Source organism: Sipha flava, unplaced genomic scaffold, assembly GCF_003268045.1.
Source record: "Sipha flava isolate LNK unplaced genomic scaffold, YSA_version1 107_pilon_pilon, whole genome shotgun sequence".
NCBI classification, from domain to species: Eukaryota; Metazoa; Arthropoda; class Insecta; order Hemiptera; family Aphididae; genus Sipha; species Sipha flava.
In genome coordinates this window covers 1209118-1224705 of record NW_020271724.1, presented here as the reverse complement: position 1 = coordinate 1224705, position 15588 = coordinate 1209118, and positions in this window count along the sequence as shown.

Here is a 15588-nt window from a genome sequence, read left to right as displayed (position 1 = left end):
GTGAACATTTAACGATTACTTTTGAATGATTCGACTTTTAATTCTGATCAATACGATCGAAAGTTTAATGCAATAGAACGTATCATGCTTTTATTATTCTTCTATTAGAACGAACCTCATGGGACTTTTGTCTTAAAACGGGGTTAAGTGGAAATATGTCTTCTGCCAAGGTTTGGTCTCAAGGGAACTACAATTAGGAATTTGAACAAATAAAAATATGTCCACATTATTTTTTCTTTCGTTATATTCAGAGATAAATTTTTTATACTGATTTTCTCATAGTTCTCACAAAAGAAATAAAAATTACAACTTTATTTTTCACTTTATTTTTGCTTTCTAGTTTGTTTTATACAAGAATATTTTCGTGACTACTAAGTATTATCATTATACAAATTAAAATTTTTTTCGTATATCGTAAATATTTTATGAGTTATTTGAAAAAATAATCCAGACACTTATATTTTGTTATTTTTATTTTTATTTCCAATGTTAAGTGGGGTTTAAAAATATATTGAGAGAAAATGAAAATTTCAAATTAATTTGATTCAAATCTCTGATACAAATATACATACGATTTAGTGCATAATTATGTGGTTATTAAAATATGAGAGTCGTCAATTTTTGATAGGAATTTAAACTAGGATTAAAAATATGCTGTTAGGTTGTATTTTGTTTATATCCAATTGAAACGATGTTCAGAATAATATCAAGTAACCAAACCTTAATTTTGAAATCTTGTAGAAGTAGTAGTAATATTCGATACAATAATAAAAAAAAAGAAAAGAAAAAAATATTTACTAACTAAATGGGTATACTTTCAAATTTAAATTTTATTAAAATGTCTTCTTATTTTATATTATAGACACGGGTGTAGTTATTTTACACGAAATAAAAAAAAAAAAATTAGGAGAAAAAGTGACATTATGATCGAAAATTCTGCGCAACATTGAAGGTTATTGATTTGTTATGAAACTTTAAATCTACCGCAGCTTCATATGTTCTAAGTGTGATTATTTCTAACATAAAACATGCATTTGAACAATTGAGCAAATTTATGTTGAGTGTTTTCTGTTTTTTAAGAATCTTAAGTATAAAACTTTTTTATAATAATTTCACACATCGTATTTTACAAATTACTTTAATAATCTAAATAATTATTTACCGTAACTTATTAATATTGTTTTATTATTTGAATCGATCAAGTATTAGATTTTTGTTTCTTCTTAAATATAGTATTGTAATAAAAATAAAAATTAATGATCACAATAATTTATTGGTTGAATTTAGACACCCAATTAAAAATTATATTGACCTCAAGTATAAGATAGCAATTCTTGGGCCGAAAAACTTTTTTTATTAGTTTTAAAGTTTTAATGTTATATCTACTAAATATAATATACATATATATTTATAAATATTTTGTTTTTGTGTTTATTTCTATAGAACTTATTGGCTACTACAATTCAACATACTGTACAACTGTTTCTGCGATGAAATTACTTGTTTCGCTTAAAATGTATTCAAGCTAAAAATCTCAAGTAAAAAAATATTTTTATGATAAATTTAAGTTCAATGTATGTTATTTGTCAAGTACATTTAAAGTATTCTACTATATTTTACATCAAGACTTGACCGACATGTGTTATGATCGAAATAAATCGTATAATTTATCTACGTATAGCGTATATAATGTCTAATGAAAAAAACTGCTTGAGCGGTCAATAACTTTGAATTGCTTAGAATAATATACACGCATAAAGTGAGCAATGCTTGTGCATACATATAAATTCTATACACGTCCAGTATCAATAAAAAAAAGTTTTCGGCGTCTCAGAGAAATATACAAAGTGCCGTGAAGGGTCAAGAGTACTGACCGCCCCATGAAGGAAACAAGTATGAATCTAATTGTTCAAATGGGAATTCCTAACAGGCGGTTCGTACGGATTATATAGTTGTTCGCAACAAACTTTAGAATATTCTGAATTAAAACAGATTAAGGTAGTTGAGCTGTATGGAGTAATGTATTGGAAACTTATCGCAAAGTTTCAATTTACCAACATAATTTATAAGAATGATTATATGATATATGCGCATCGGAAATTTGGTCCGCTACATTTGCACGATTGTATTAACATGTAATTTTCTTTTTGAATACTTCATTCGGTCAACACACTCGTTGACACGAGCTTAGGATGGTAATACTATAGGACGCAATGGTGTTATACACTGTTGAAATGGTAAAACGTAGAAATATATATAAATATATTTTTATATTTTATTTAAGCTGTGATTCTGATATGTACATTTTAAACAACATTTCATTATCTTCGAAATATTCCAATGAAATTTGTGCTGTTTGTAGACATTTGAAATTTTCGATTTTTTTTTTAAATTTTTATCGAATACAGTTTCATAACATAATAATAAAATGTTAATGTTATTCACTTGTCTATATATAAATACTTTTTTTTTAAAAAAAATAAAGTTAGAATATTTTAAATTCGTTCTTGAATTAAGAAATTTTGTTCTTCTTTATACTAACTATATTTAAAAGTACGAACTCATCCATCCTACCACAACATTTTTTTGAAATTTATAATTTGTAGCGTTATATATATATATATATATTAATTTTTAATAAATATTAATACCAAAAAATATGTAAAAATTATTAAAAAACATAAATACAACATAACCAAAAGGTATAACTTATTCCACTCCTAAATTTTTCTGCTTAGTGCCCTTTTTACAACTCCCCCTCATAACTTCGTCACTGCTTGTAACCGTTATAAAAAATATAAACACACAATTGTTTCTTATAATTTATTCAAGTCGATTTTTCAATTAAACAATATTGTCGTGGGACAATAATTTTATAATACGGTGGTTAAATTTACATTATATTATGAAATTAATTTACGTTACATACTACACAAGCATTATGTATGCTATGCATTATTAAAAAGCGATCGTAGTATTTTTAAAAATCACTCCAGTATCAAAGTTATTAATAAAAAACGGAATTAACCCATAACTAAAACTGACTTCACGTTTTTATCATCTACAGGACACTGTTCTTCGAAGCATTACCAAATAAATAATATTTTAATAATGCATTGTGAGTGATGTTTATTAATTTTTCTTGGTCAATTGTTCCTGGAAATTTATTGAGATGATAAGAAAATAAATCGTGTCGTCAATTATTCTTCTTGCGCTAATATCAAGACACAATTTAAAATGTCAGCAGTCGTCTGCTATAAACGTCACCGAATGACGTACTCGTATGAACTGAAATAGGAACAAAGAGATCAATATATGAAAATCGATTACATCACAACTGCTCACACGAGTCATCTCAGCTACAACTTAAGTTCGGTTTTAACTATGATACATAGTTTATTCGATGTACGATGCACTTTGATTTATTTTACCTTCGTTTACTTAATTTCTTTCTCGATCAACACCACGATCATAATCTATGACCTCAATCATATTTGATGTTCAAACAAACTTCTTTTCATATATGTTATATTAGACGCAGCTCGTGAGTAGAAGGCAGTTTGGATTCAGTGCACCATCTGGTAATTGTAAATGTATTAGGCTAGGTGAGATTATAAGCACCAGCGAAAACCTAACCTAACCTATACGCCGAAACTAGCATAGACGGCTGAGTTTGAACATAATCCTAGTGAAAGTTTTTACTCGTTTCCAGAGAAATCGACTACTTGGCATTCGCCGTAGACGCTGAAGGGTTAACGTCAACAGAGAAAAGAGAAAAAATTAAGCATATAGATGAAAAAGGGATAATCTTCAGTACCTCGAGCATATGCGCACAAGCTACTCAATTATTTCGGAATTTTATACGGCAGCAAAGCGATTTGGATAAAAAATGATCGATGCCATGTTTATGTTTATAGTAACAAATATAAATCGAAGGATCAACAGCCCGAGGTAAATACCTGTATGTGGAACGATTGTGCTCGATATATACATAGAACGAAAAAAAAAAAAACAGAAAAAACGTCCAATTACTGTTTAAGTACGACGACGGTGAACAGGAGTGACGGACACCAAACATAATCGTAACAAACAGTTTGGGAACTTTCGGTAATACACAAACTGTAGACGGGATGGATGTGACAAGGAGATAATATTACGGAGATATGATTTTATTTACGACCGCAGAGACCGCGGCGCTAAGGCGAGGTGGAAAACGGCCGTAAGCGGGCGAGAAGGGTACGCTAGGTTGATGATTTTAACAGGAGAGGTAGTGATTCATCGATCATAATCGAGATTCGGTAAAGTGACGGGCGCGCGCGTAAAAGATCTGTCGCGGTAGCAGGCCGACAAGTCGGTACCGATTAACCGATTTTATCGTTCGAATGGACCCGCAAAGAGAGTACCGTACGTCCCGCAGCAGTGCCGCCGTTGCGTTCTTATCCGGCGGATTCAAAAGTCCGACAGTGGTGTGTACATAAAATTTAATACAGCCGCAGCAGTCCCTTGCACGATGCGCATTATAACCGTACAGCGGTGCCTTTAATGTTTGCCTGGGGAACGGTTCGCGAGGAGAGATGGCCATTGCGCGCCGTCTCCGGACGCGCGTCGCACTCCGATTAATATACGCGCGCGTGATTACGCGGTTATAATCCGAAACCGTAATAAATTACGTCCGAATATATCCTACTTTTATCCGCCGTGTCGCCACGAGTGCCCCGAGACGGCGTGTACCGCGACGTTCGCGCAATTTCCAACCGTCACGCGGTATCGTCTAGAATTTATGATTGTTTTAAATGGATTTTTCGTGCGCACGACAACCGCGCGATACATTCGTACGTTCGTATTACGCGATTGTACGCTTCGAAAAACCACGGTGTATACGTCTTCGTATAATTTTTCCGCGATATATATCCGCATGAAATACGAGTACAACACATTTGTACACACAAAAATAATGCAATTGCATTATGTTGTTTTCTCCGCGAGCGTCGTTGCCATCGTGTATTCCTCGTCGTGTCGCGGCCACGTTTGCGCGTTCGGCCGGCGGTAGTTCAGAGCCACTTGGGCGTATCATTCCGGCCACTACAGCGAAAAGTATACACAGATGTGGAACTATGAATTTTCACGCCCTGTCATGGACCAATAATCGAATACTCTTCTCGAGCATTTTTTTCTAGCAATATACAATCTTACTTTTTGCGTTTTAGCCTAACAACAGCATTTAACAAAGTTATAAATATCAAATCAGTTGTTAAAAAAATTCCACTCTCTTAAATTTTACACCCTGGGATGAATCCCCATCATCCATCCCCTAGTTCCACCCCTGCATATACACGTATACATTCTTGTATAGAAAGTGTCATGTGTGCGCGCGCGTATTTATTAATACTGTTCGGCAAAGATAAATATTATATTATGTACATTCACACGCGTACGCCACTATGCATCGTTTGACGCGGTCTCTTCGGTTATCTGCGGGGGAATTTATAGCCGGCAAAAAGTTTCGCGGTGCTATCTCTCGCGGTCTGTATACTTTTTTTTCCGACCCGCACCGTTGTGTGTCCCGTTGCTCTCCCGCAGACGTTGTCAGCCTACATTTTTCGGATGTACACGCATATAAACGTCGGCGGCGGCGACCATATATCTTGGAAATGCGATTATAAAACTTTCCTTTTTATATTATTATTTTTTTTCTTCTTCTGGCTTTTTTTGTGGTCTTAGCTCTACGTTTGTCGCGTTTCCAACCTTCGGAGTACGTCACGATTTCCCGTACGAAATTGATAAAAAACAAAACAGTATATAAAAAAATAAAACAATAAAAACAACGGTAAACGTTGATACGGCACCATCCGCCCTTTCGGCTTCGTCGTGTCACAAACCACCTCTTAAAACCGCATATATATTACGTAAACATTTTATCTTTATTATTACGTAGTAGGTGTGGATAATTATTTATAGGAAACTTGGTTGATCACGTCAGTAAACGACGGGGTGATATCGGCCGTGGTCGGGCAGGTGATCCAAACTTATGCGGACATTGTTTGAGACCCAACGCACAACGGGTCAACCAGACCCGACCCGAGTTATCGTCATCGTCATCGTTATCATCATCATCATCATCATCATCTTCACCGTGGTTATAGTCGGTGTAGTAGTAGTCATTATCACCATCATCATCGTCGGTTGAGTGTTTGGTAGAAACTTCGTTTGTGGTAATCTTTGGGTGTTAGAAGTTCGACGTTTTACGCTAGAGGAAATTTTCGGTCCTTGTTATTTATCGCCGGCACGATGTTTGAAATCTCAATCGGATCGATGTTAATGATTTCGGGGAAACATACACTGGCGGCTAACATATTGTACAACATTTTCGCGGTGTATTACAATTCATAACTTTTTTTTTTCTTTTTGTATATTGGCAAAATATTTTATTTACAGTTGTAACTTAATATTTTTTAGTTCTAAAACTTATTTTGAAATCAAATGTCTTCTACATAAGCACACTTATATATACCTGGGATTGACTGTAACAAATCTAGAGTTCATGTTTATATAGTATACGTTGTATACATGCATTTATTTGAGTTGCAGAGTGCAATTCAGCATACTTCTACCAACCACGCAAATAAGTTGTAAGCATCATCGTGGGGTACTATAATTATTTGAAAACTTAACAAATTTTACACTTTAACCAAATTTTCATGATTGCACTTGTATAATATCAAACGAAAATGCTCCAATTACGACAGTGATATTGAACAGTATATTGTTCGACAAACCGAGAAAGACCGCATTCGAGGCTACAGTACACGTCTAATGACGTTAAGTCGATGCAAGCGGTACGATACTGCACATCCATATCATACAAATGCATTTTGAAATATTTTTATAATATCCAAATGGCTTAACATATCCTATTCAATGTTCAGATTTTTAAAAATATGTTCAGCTGGTAAAAGTATACAAAACAATATCGTATGGTGATTCGCTAGAATTTGTAGTACAGAGCAGCGACAAAATTAACGATACGAATGTGTCGTACAAATTTGACAGAGACATAATTAATAAATGTAAATGTACTCTACGTGCACGGTAAACGCTATCGAGGCGTCGAATCTCTGCATACGAACATATTGCACGCGTATAATCTAATTGCGTTTATCTGCCGAGTAAGAGTATAAAATTGACACGGATGAAAACTAAAATGTAAACACAACGTGACGATATATTAACACCAGAGCTAACTAGTTGACGGTGCCGAATTCGATCACATTATAAGGGCCGGTTTTCATTTCAGTCTATCGCCAATCGTCTACGGTCAAATGCAGTGAGTTCTTTACAAACCAACAATCCAAAATTATACGCTAATAGCGGTGACGTTTTGAAATAATCTCGTCGAGTACACGTCAAACCGTCCTTTTTCTACTCAATGTCAATAACAACGAACGAGACCGTTATACAGCATACTTGAAATATTTACGCCGATTTCATTTTGTTATTTTTCATAATATTAAACTCGATTTCGGACTTATCATGACTAAGAAATCGATATGATTATAATGTAGAACGACTGAAATATTCAAACTAGAAATCACACGTTCCTAAAATTACCACCTAAAATTACTGGTTTTGTTGAAAATAAACTTTTTCGTTGGAATCATACTGACGTTTTTGCAGTAATTTATCCTTCTACTATTCAAGAACGTTTACCAACCATTAATCAGGCATTGGGTTCAAAAAAATAGTGCGTGACAGTTAAAATAATAATAATATCATTCGCAGGGCGTGTACGGCGACTGTGATGACAATCGAGTGAGTAGGAGAGAGAGAAAGATTTGACCACAGAGGGTCATGTAAAGTAAAATTTGGACTTTTCTAGGTTTACGTCGGACAAGCCTTTTGCAATCGCGGCATAAGGATAAACAGTCGTGCAGCGGGGGTTGCAGTGTGACGTAGCTGACGGTCGTGACACGAAAAAATAGACTTCATTTATCTAAATGCGTGTGGCCAGTGCATTATAAACCTCACACACTTTAACTTGTTAATGTGATACAGTTATAATAATAATAATGTATAAGTCTTTTTAACTATTCAGGAAACACTTCAAGAACTAATGGAGTTTTCGGAAAACAACGAAATGTTCAGCGCATAGGGTTGGTGGACGGGATTCACCGTGGCAGAGTTTCAATCCCAGGTGGTTTCCGAGGATAAGAATCCGTCATCCGGGCAACGGATGGTCGCAGGAAAGTGTGTATACTGTATATATATATATATAAATAAATAAATATAAGACCCCATTGTGGAGAGAGGAGAAAAAAATACGGAACGATTTGCATTTCTCCGCAAGCCGCATGTATAATGAGATATACGGTTACTGGATATAAAATATGTATTTGTAGTGCGGAATATGAAAAATAAAAAAATAAAAACCCCGAGAGGGAAAGGCGAAAAATGATTAAATTCTCGGCACGGTCCCGAGCACTGATTTAAGGTTGAGAGGGACGCTGTTCACAGTTTTTCCGAACAACCCTCGGCCGTCTCTGCGTGTCTATGTTTTTGGTCAAAATATATTTGGAAATTGCTTTATTTTTGTTCGTTTACCCTCCGGTCGAGTTTTTAGTTTTACATTTTATTGGATGTTAAATTTTCTGGCTACGATGTTTGATTCTTGGAGTAACGGGGAAATAAAAATAAAAAAAAATACAATGCACATAAGAAAATCATCCCGTTTTCTGATAATAATATGTACGTTGTGGCTGGTCGATGACAGGGAAATAGTAAATAAAGTGCAGGGTAATTTATCGTAAACGGAATGAAATATAATGTTCGGCTGCATATCCGTTCTCTCGACTATCTTGAAAGTTACAATATTATCGTGTTTTCCCTAGATGCGTAATGGTTGATGGAACCACGTGAAATTCCCCGCGAAAGTGTCTCTTCTGAATAAAAAAAAAATAATAACAATAAAAATAAAGTACGTTTTCCCTTTTATGCCTACAGTGAATGTTACACATAAGATTGATTGCTCGTTTGATATTTACGGAATCCGTAAACACACCGTAAAATTAAACGGGAATATAATTTAGAAGAATGAAAAATAAAGTAAATAACAAATAGCTCCATTCGTTTTTTCTTTAGAAGGGGAAAATAATTTATTTACAACTTAATAATCGCCATTCATCTATGTTATGTACCGTACACGTTTCTGAAAGGTAAGCGGTTCGCCACTTTCCGCTTTTACGATAACTGATATACACCGAAGTTGTATATTTATATTTCAGTGATCATACACACGAACGTTTTTTCGGAGATATTTTTTCATAAAAAATCTAATTAAAAATTAAATTAAAATAAATATTGATTGCAGTATAATATTAACTTATTTTCACGTAAATGTTGCTTTTGATGTACCGTCCAAATTTTTTGTACACAACTACACGTATATTAAATCGTATATTACATTTTTTGCATGTAGCAGTGATCAGCTTTTGATAGTTTTTTCACAACTGCCTAATTTTTAAGCTAAACATTTTTCTTTGTTTTCCTTTTCACCTAATAATTTTGTGTTTATATACGAGTGTATGTATTTTAAACATGTTTATACCTCTCAAACTGTCTTTGTTTCGGAAGTTATTTTCCTTTCTCTTACATTTCCAAGAAGCGGCCTCCAAGGTAGAGATTTATCATCCAATTTTATCAATATAATTACATCTAATATTCCTCACGCTGACGAAACAGCAATATTATCCTTTAATATTTATGCCATTGAAGTATCTCTAGATATCCATCATCACTTTAATTAAAAGTTGTTCACTAAAATGGAAAATAAAAATAAACAACGATATGATCAATGTGCTATTTACGATAAAAAAATTCTTCAGCTCTATTATTCAAAGATGGACCTATTTCCACACTAAAAAAAAGTCGAATATCTTAATATCATTTTAGATAAAATATTCAACTGGGGACCACACTTTGAATAAAAAATAAAATCATGAAATATGAGTTTTCTTGTGATCGATATTCAATTCTATTGAAAACTAATTACACTTGTAAACTGATCCATACCACAACGTATCTTTTTAATACCTATTTTAATCATGTTCATTAACTTATGAAATTTTTACGGAGTAGATATATATGGATATTAACATTATTCTTGGTTATATGTAAAAATTAAATCAATATCGTTTTTCTTTTAAGGGTATGGTTATTACGTATAACGTTATTTGATTAAATAAACTTAGTACACTTTATTATAGCGTGGACTTTATTTTTATGAAAAATAAATTTGATATAATTATTATGTATTTAAACCAGACTATGTATTAAAAATAAATAAGAATGATCTGATCATTTGAATTTATAGTTTTTGTTTAACGTACAATCATTAAGCTAAGTAATAGGGAAAATATGGATTGAATATAAACTTTTTTTTAGCGAAAAATAAAAAACTCGATGTATAATATAATTTATGTTGATCAACCAATGATTGGTCAAATAAAATACTTCTATCTTGTCGTTTTATCTCAATTCATGTACCATGAGATTTTTTATAATTACATAAAAGCTAAATAACAGTCTCAATATTGCCAAAAAAAAATCATGAAAATCTAATTGGTTTATTCATTGTATTTTAATTTTCTTTGATAACTTATCGAAGTAACCAGCACGAAAAATATAAAAATATAAAATGTTAGATATTCTTCAAGTACCAGTTTTATAACATTTTACAATTAGTCACGAGACTTATAAATCATCGTTAATTTATAATAATAAATAATACATTTTCTTCTTTTTCTTCTTCAGCTTTTAAAGGACGTTTAGACCTAATAATACATTTTACATAATTTATTTTTTTTCACCACTCGTATAACATTCAGAGAACTATAATTATAAGATTTAATTTAAAAACTGTAAGTTGTGTATACGAATTTTTACAGCATAAAAATTTAGGACGTATACCTACTCGTATTTTACGGAACTGTATAGTATATTTCAAAATGGTTGATATGCATCACTTGTGTGTGTGTGTGTGTGTGTGTGTGCACGCGTGCGTTTGTGTATCAAGCATCTGAGACTTGTTGAAAAATCGCTTAAAGATTACAATTCGAACGTTGGAAAGGGAGCGGAAACGAGAGATCGTCTCAAACCAAACGTATGTAACGTTACATTATGTGCCGTCAATATTGGATTCCGGTGAAATGCTATTTGCTCTTCGTGTTTATTCCCATGGCGTCCGTTATTGTATACAAGCCGACAGCAGATGAAGTGCATTATGTTTGTTTGAAAGTGTATACGAGCAGTGCGCATGCGAACTCACAAATTTTCACTGGGTTAGAAAAAGGAAAAAAAAAAAACACGAGGAAAAAAAAATACACATGTATGCAAATTTATTATACACCGCACAATTTACTGATTGATATTTATCATTGTTCTATTTGAAATTCGTCATGTTTATTTGGCGAACTTCTTCGTGAAATCCAAGTGTACATGAAAAATCGCAAACCATTGCTATCTCTTTTCATTCCACTAACTTCTGCAGCAGCCAGAGTTGAGACTGCGGATTTCTTTTGAAATCATATTTTACACGCACACACACGTACGTATATATTTATACACCATACCTATACACCGAGCAATGCGTACATTTCCCAATTGCTTCGTCTCATAACTACCCTCCCCTTACTGCCGAATATATCCCCGTTTATTTCATTTTATTTTTATTTATTTATTTATTTATTTTACGCTTTACAGACGATTTGTATTAGAGGAAAACGGCAGTCAATGGTGACGTGCATCGGGGGACGTGACCCCGGCGATCATCTCAAACAAGACTCACGCCAATGGATAGTGCGGGGGGGAAATTGGAAAAAAAAATCAGAGACGTTACCGTTTTTGACATGGCCTTCATCGAGAAATTAGTCCGCTGGGAAATAAACGGCGACACTGAAGGACCAGATCGGAGACGACCGACCGGGGGCAGCATCGATACACGAATTCGAGGACCAATGTAAGCGGATACGTGCACACCCGCAACCGTAAGCACTTTTGATATTTTTACTACTTTTCGGATTATTACGTTTCGTCAAAAAATCATTGCAATCACTTGGCCAACGGAATATAAGTACTGACTATTGCAAAGTCTCCCCTGAGGTTTTAATTAGATGCCGAATAAGTGGAATTCCCCGTATTAGCTAAACCTTAAGAGAATATATATTAGATAAAATTAATTTTTTGACTTCTGGTTTACGTAAGTTGCATTCAAAATACTTTCACTACATGCTCACGACAGGTATACAACGCGCAGGTTAAGTTGCATGAAATATCATTATGAAAATTAAAATATTATATATTCTATTGGCGTGCATATATTATTTACGATGTACCGTCACAGTGGTTCAAAGAATAACTAGTGCGGTAGCTCGTATCGTTATAATGATCGTTTTCGACTGCAAAGGCACCATTTTTTTTTCGTCGACCATGAACACATCTAAGTAAATCGGAGCGTACGAAAATCAAAGGAGTCGCAAAGAATCTTGGTTTAACTGTTTGAACGAGCTGTGGTGGTAAAGAAATAAACACGGAAGAATAAAGGCAAACGTTTATAAAATACGAGTCGCTGTAAATCTCGAATATCGAACGATTTAAAAAAAAAAATATAATTGAATAAAATTTTATTTTACGTGTAAAACGGTTACCAAAATCTCGTAACAAAAGATAAAATAGGAGTAATGCAGTATATTAACGTTGCAATATTATATTTTGTATTTTGTGTTTTCTTTATTTTACTTAAACATTTTTCATACGCATGACTTGATAAATATTTTGATATTCTGTCCTATTTTGGAATGAACGAATAACAGATATACGCATATTAATAAATGTACATGTATATATTATCTAAGTTACACAAAGCAATAAAAATATCTATTGGATTATAATAATAATATATCATTACTACTGTGCAATCAGTGGTAGATATTATTGAGTTGTTCATTTATTATAAAGTATTGTAAAAAATAAATTCTTTTAATTGTATTTTATGTAGTAATAAAATTTGGCTTGTTAAAAATAGACGCTAATTGTATTGATCAATATGTTACTCGTATTTTTTAATGAACAATAATAATCAAATATTCTTGTAGTATTCAATTGAGATATGAAGTTGTACGATATTTCTTGCTGACGAGTAGGGTAACGTGTAGGCAGTGTTGTATATAGATAATCAAAAAATTATCTAGTTTAGATAAAATATAAAAGAGTAAGATAAAAGATAACTAAATTTATCTGTATAAAAAACAAATAATTTTAAAAGTTTCATTATTCAGAACTTACGTTTGTAAAAATTAGTGCATTTTCGGAAAGGACATTTCATAGTGCGGGTTTCACATGTTGTAGCGCATTTTCGGAATATACATATATATACAACGAGGTGATGATGAAAAAACTACGTTTATTTAAGAGAAAAGTTCTGGGGAAAATGTATGGACCCATATTCAACAATACATAAATGGGAAATAAGAATGAACGCTCAATTGTGCCAGCTTTACAAGAGAAAAGATGTTGTCCAATTAACCAGAGGGGCAAAGATAGAATAGGCAGGCCATGTATGGGAGCTGATGGAAGAATGTTGAAAGAAGCATTGACATATAAAGGGAGGGGAAAGAGACCAAAGGGAAGACCGCGGAAAAGATGGAAGGATAGCGTCAAGAAATCATTAGAAAAAATTGGAGTGGACTGAGAACAGGCATATGATAGAGAGAGATTAAAGTAAGTAGTTTTGGCGGCCAAGAGTCTAAATGGCTCGTAAAAGCCTGAAAAAATTATATATATATATACTTATGGATCTATAAATATAAATCCGTACTTTTATTTAGTGTAATCGCCAAATTTTTACCAATAAGTTATTACTGTAAACATTTGATGATATATATTTTTTCGTAGTAGTTGACCTCGTGGATGTAAATTATTATTTGAATAAACAAGAAATATCTCTCAGAAATTAAGCTGTTTATCGTCAATTGATGGTATTCATGTCTACGCTAAGTGGTAAGTTCAAACAAACTTCACAAAAAGTACACGAAAACCTATGTTATAATAAATACATCATTAAATAAATTCTTTGTTCATGAACAAAAAATATATTTTTATTTAAACAATAAATTATTATTACGATAACGACGAAAATAATATACACCTATTGTATTTTTTTTATTATTATTATTATCATTATTATAATTTTTTTTTTCTAAGTATTGTACTGAATTTAGTTTGTATTTTTAACAATAAATAAGATTATTTTTTATTTTATTTCCATAGAAATCCTCCAATAATTACATTAAGGAATATGAACGACTCAATAAACAGTTAACTAAGTGGGAGTTATTTTTGGTTTAATATATTATCATGCTTTTTCATTAAACTATAATCATTTTTGAAAACAAAAAAAACTAGCATGTATTATTTTTATATTTGATGAAATAAAATGTATATATTGTACAGAGCTATTGTTACGAAATATTAGAATCATGGTGAAACGAAAAATGTGTATTGAATTTTCCACCATATGCGTTTTTTTTCTTTTGTTATTGTGTACACGATTTTGACCAGAAATATTGCTTCAATTATAATTAAACTAAAGTTAAAATATTGAAAAAGGTTGTAGTTGGTATTTTGGGATAGTGATGGGTCATTATTTTAAGATTTAAACTGTTTTCTGAAAAATTGAGAATATTTTACAAGAAACGTAAAATTTTAAAGAATACTCCAATTCCTATCTCTAATAATGGCATACTATTTCATCATGTAATATTATTTTGTGTCTATGTACAGTTTTAACCAAGGTTACATTAATAATTACTACTATAAAATATGTCTAGTGAAAATTATATTTTAATGAAATCGAATATATATTAAACGACATTAGTTATTTAATTAAATTATTTCATAGTTTCCAAATATTTTTAAATATTTTTAATAATATAGTTACATGCTGTTAATAGACATTTAAAAGTGTAGACATTTTTTTTAGCGAAAATTGAAACATTTAAGGTTCAAAATACCTTATTAAGAACCGTCATTCTTTCTCTAAATTTAATACCTGTAGAAATATAAAGTGATCCATGCAATCTCATTTACTTAGAATTGGTTTTATGAGATCAATATTACATGGGTTTAAAGTTTAAATGACAATACAACAATACCATTCACCTATCTTTATATCTTACCCATCCTTGAAGTTTTGCACCCTTTTTTTTCTTAGTTTCAAAATTTACCAATTCGAAAATAAATAACTGAAGGGTTACGGGAAAAAACGATAAAAGCCAAAAAAAGAAAAACATCTGATATTTATACCATCTTGTAATTTGTTTTAAAAAGTAAATATAATTTTTTTTTCTTACATTTTTTTATTAAATAGTTAGTTAAAAAATAGTTTATTAAAAAAGTTTTATTAAAAAAATAGTTATATTACTATAATGAATTTATTTTAAATTATTTCGTACATTATCTTTTAGTATTTTTGAGTTCTGAAACTTTTAACTGCAATCCTTAAGAATTTATAAATATTGACTATTGTAGTTTTTTCCC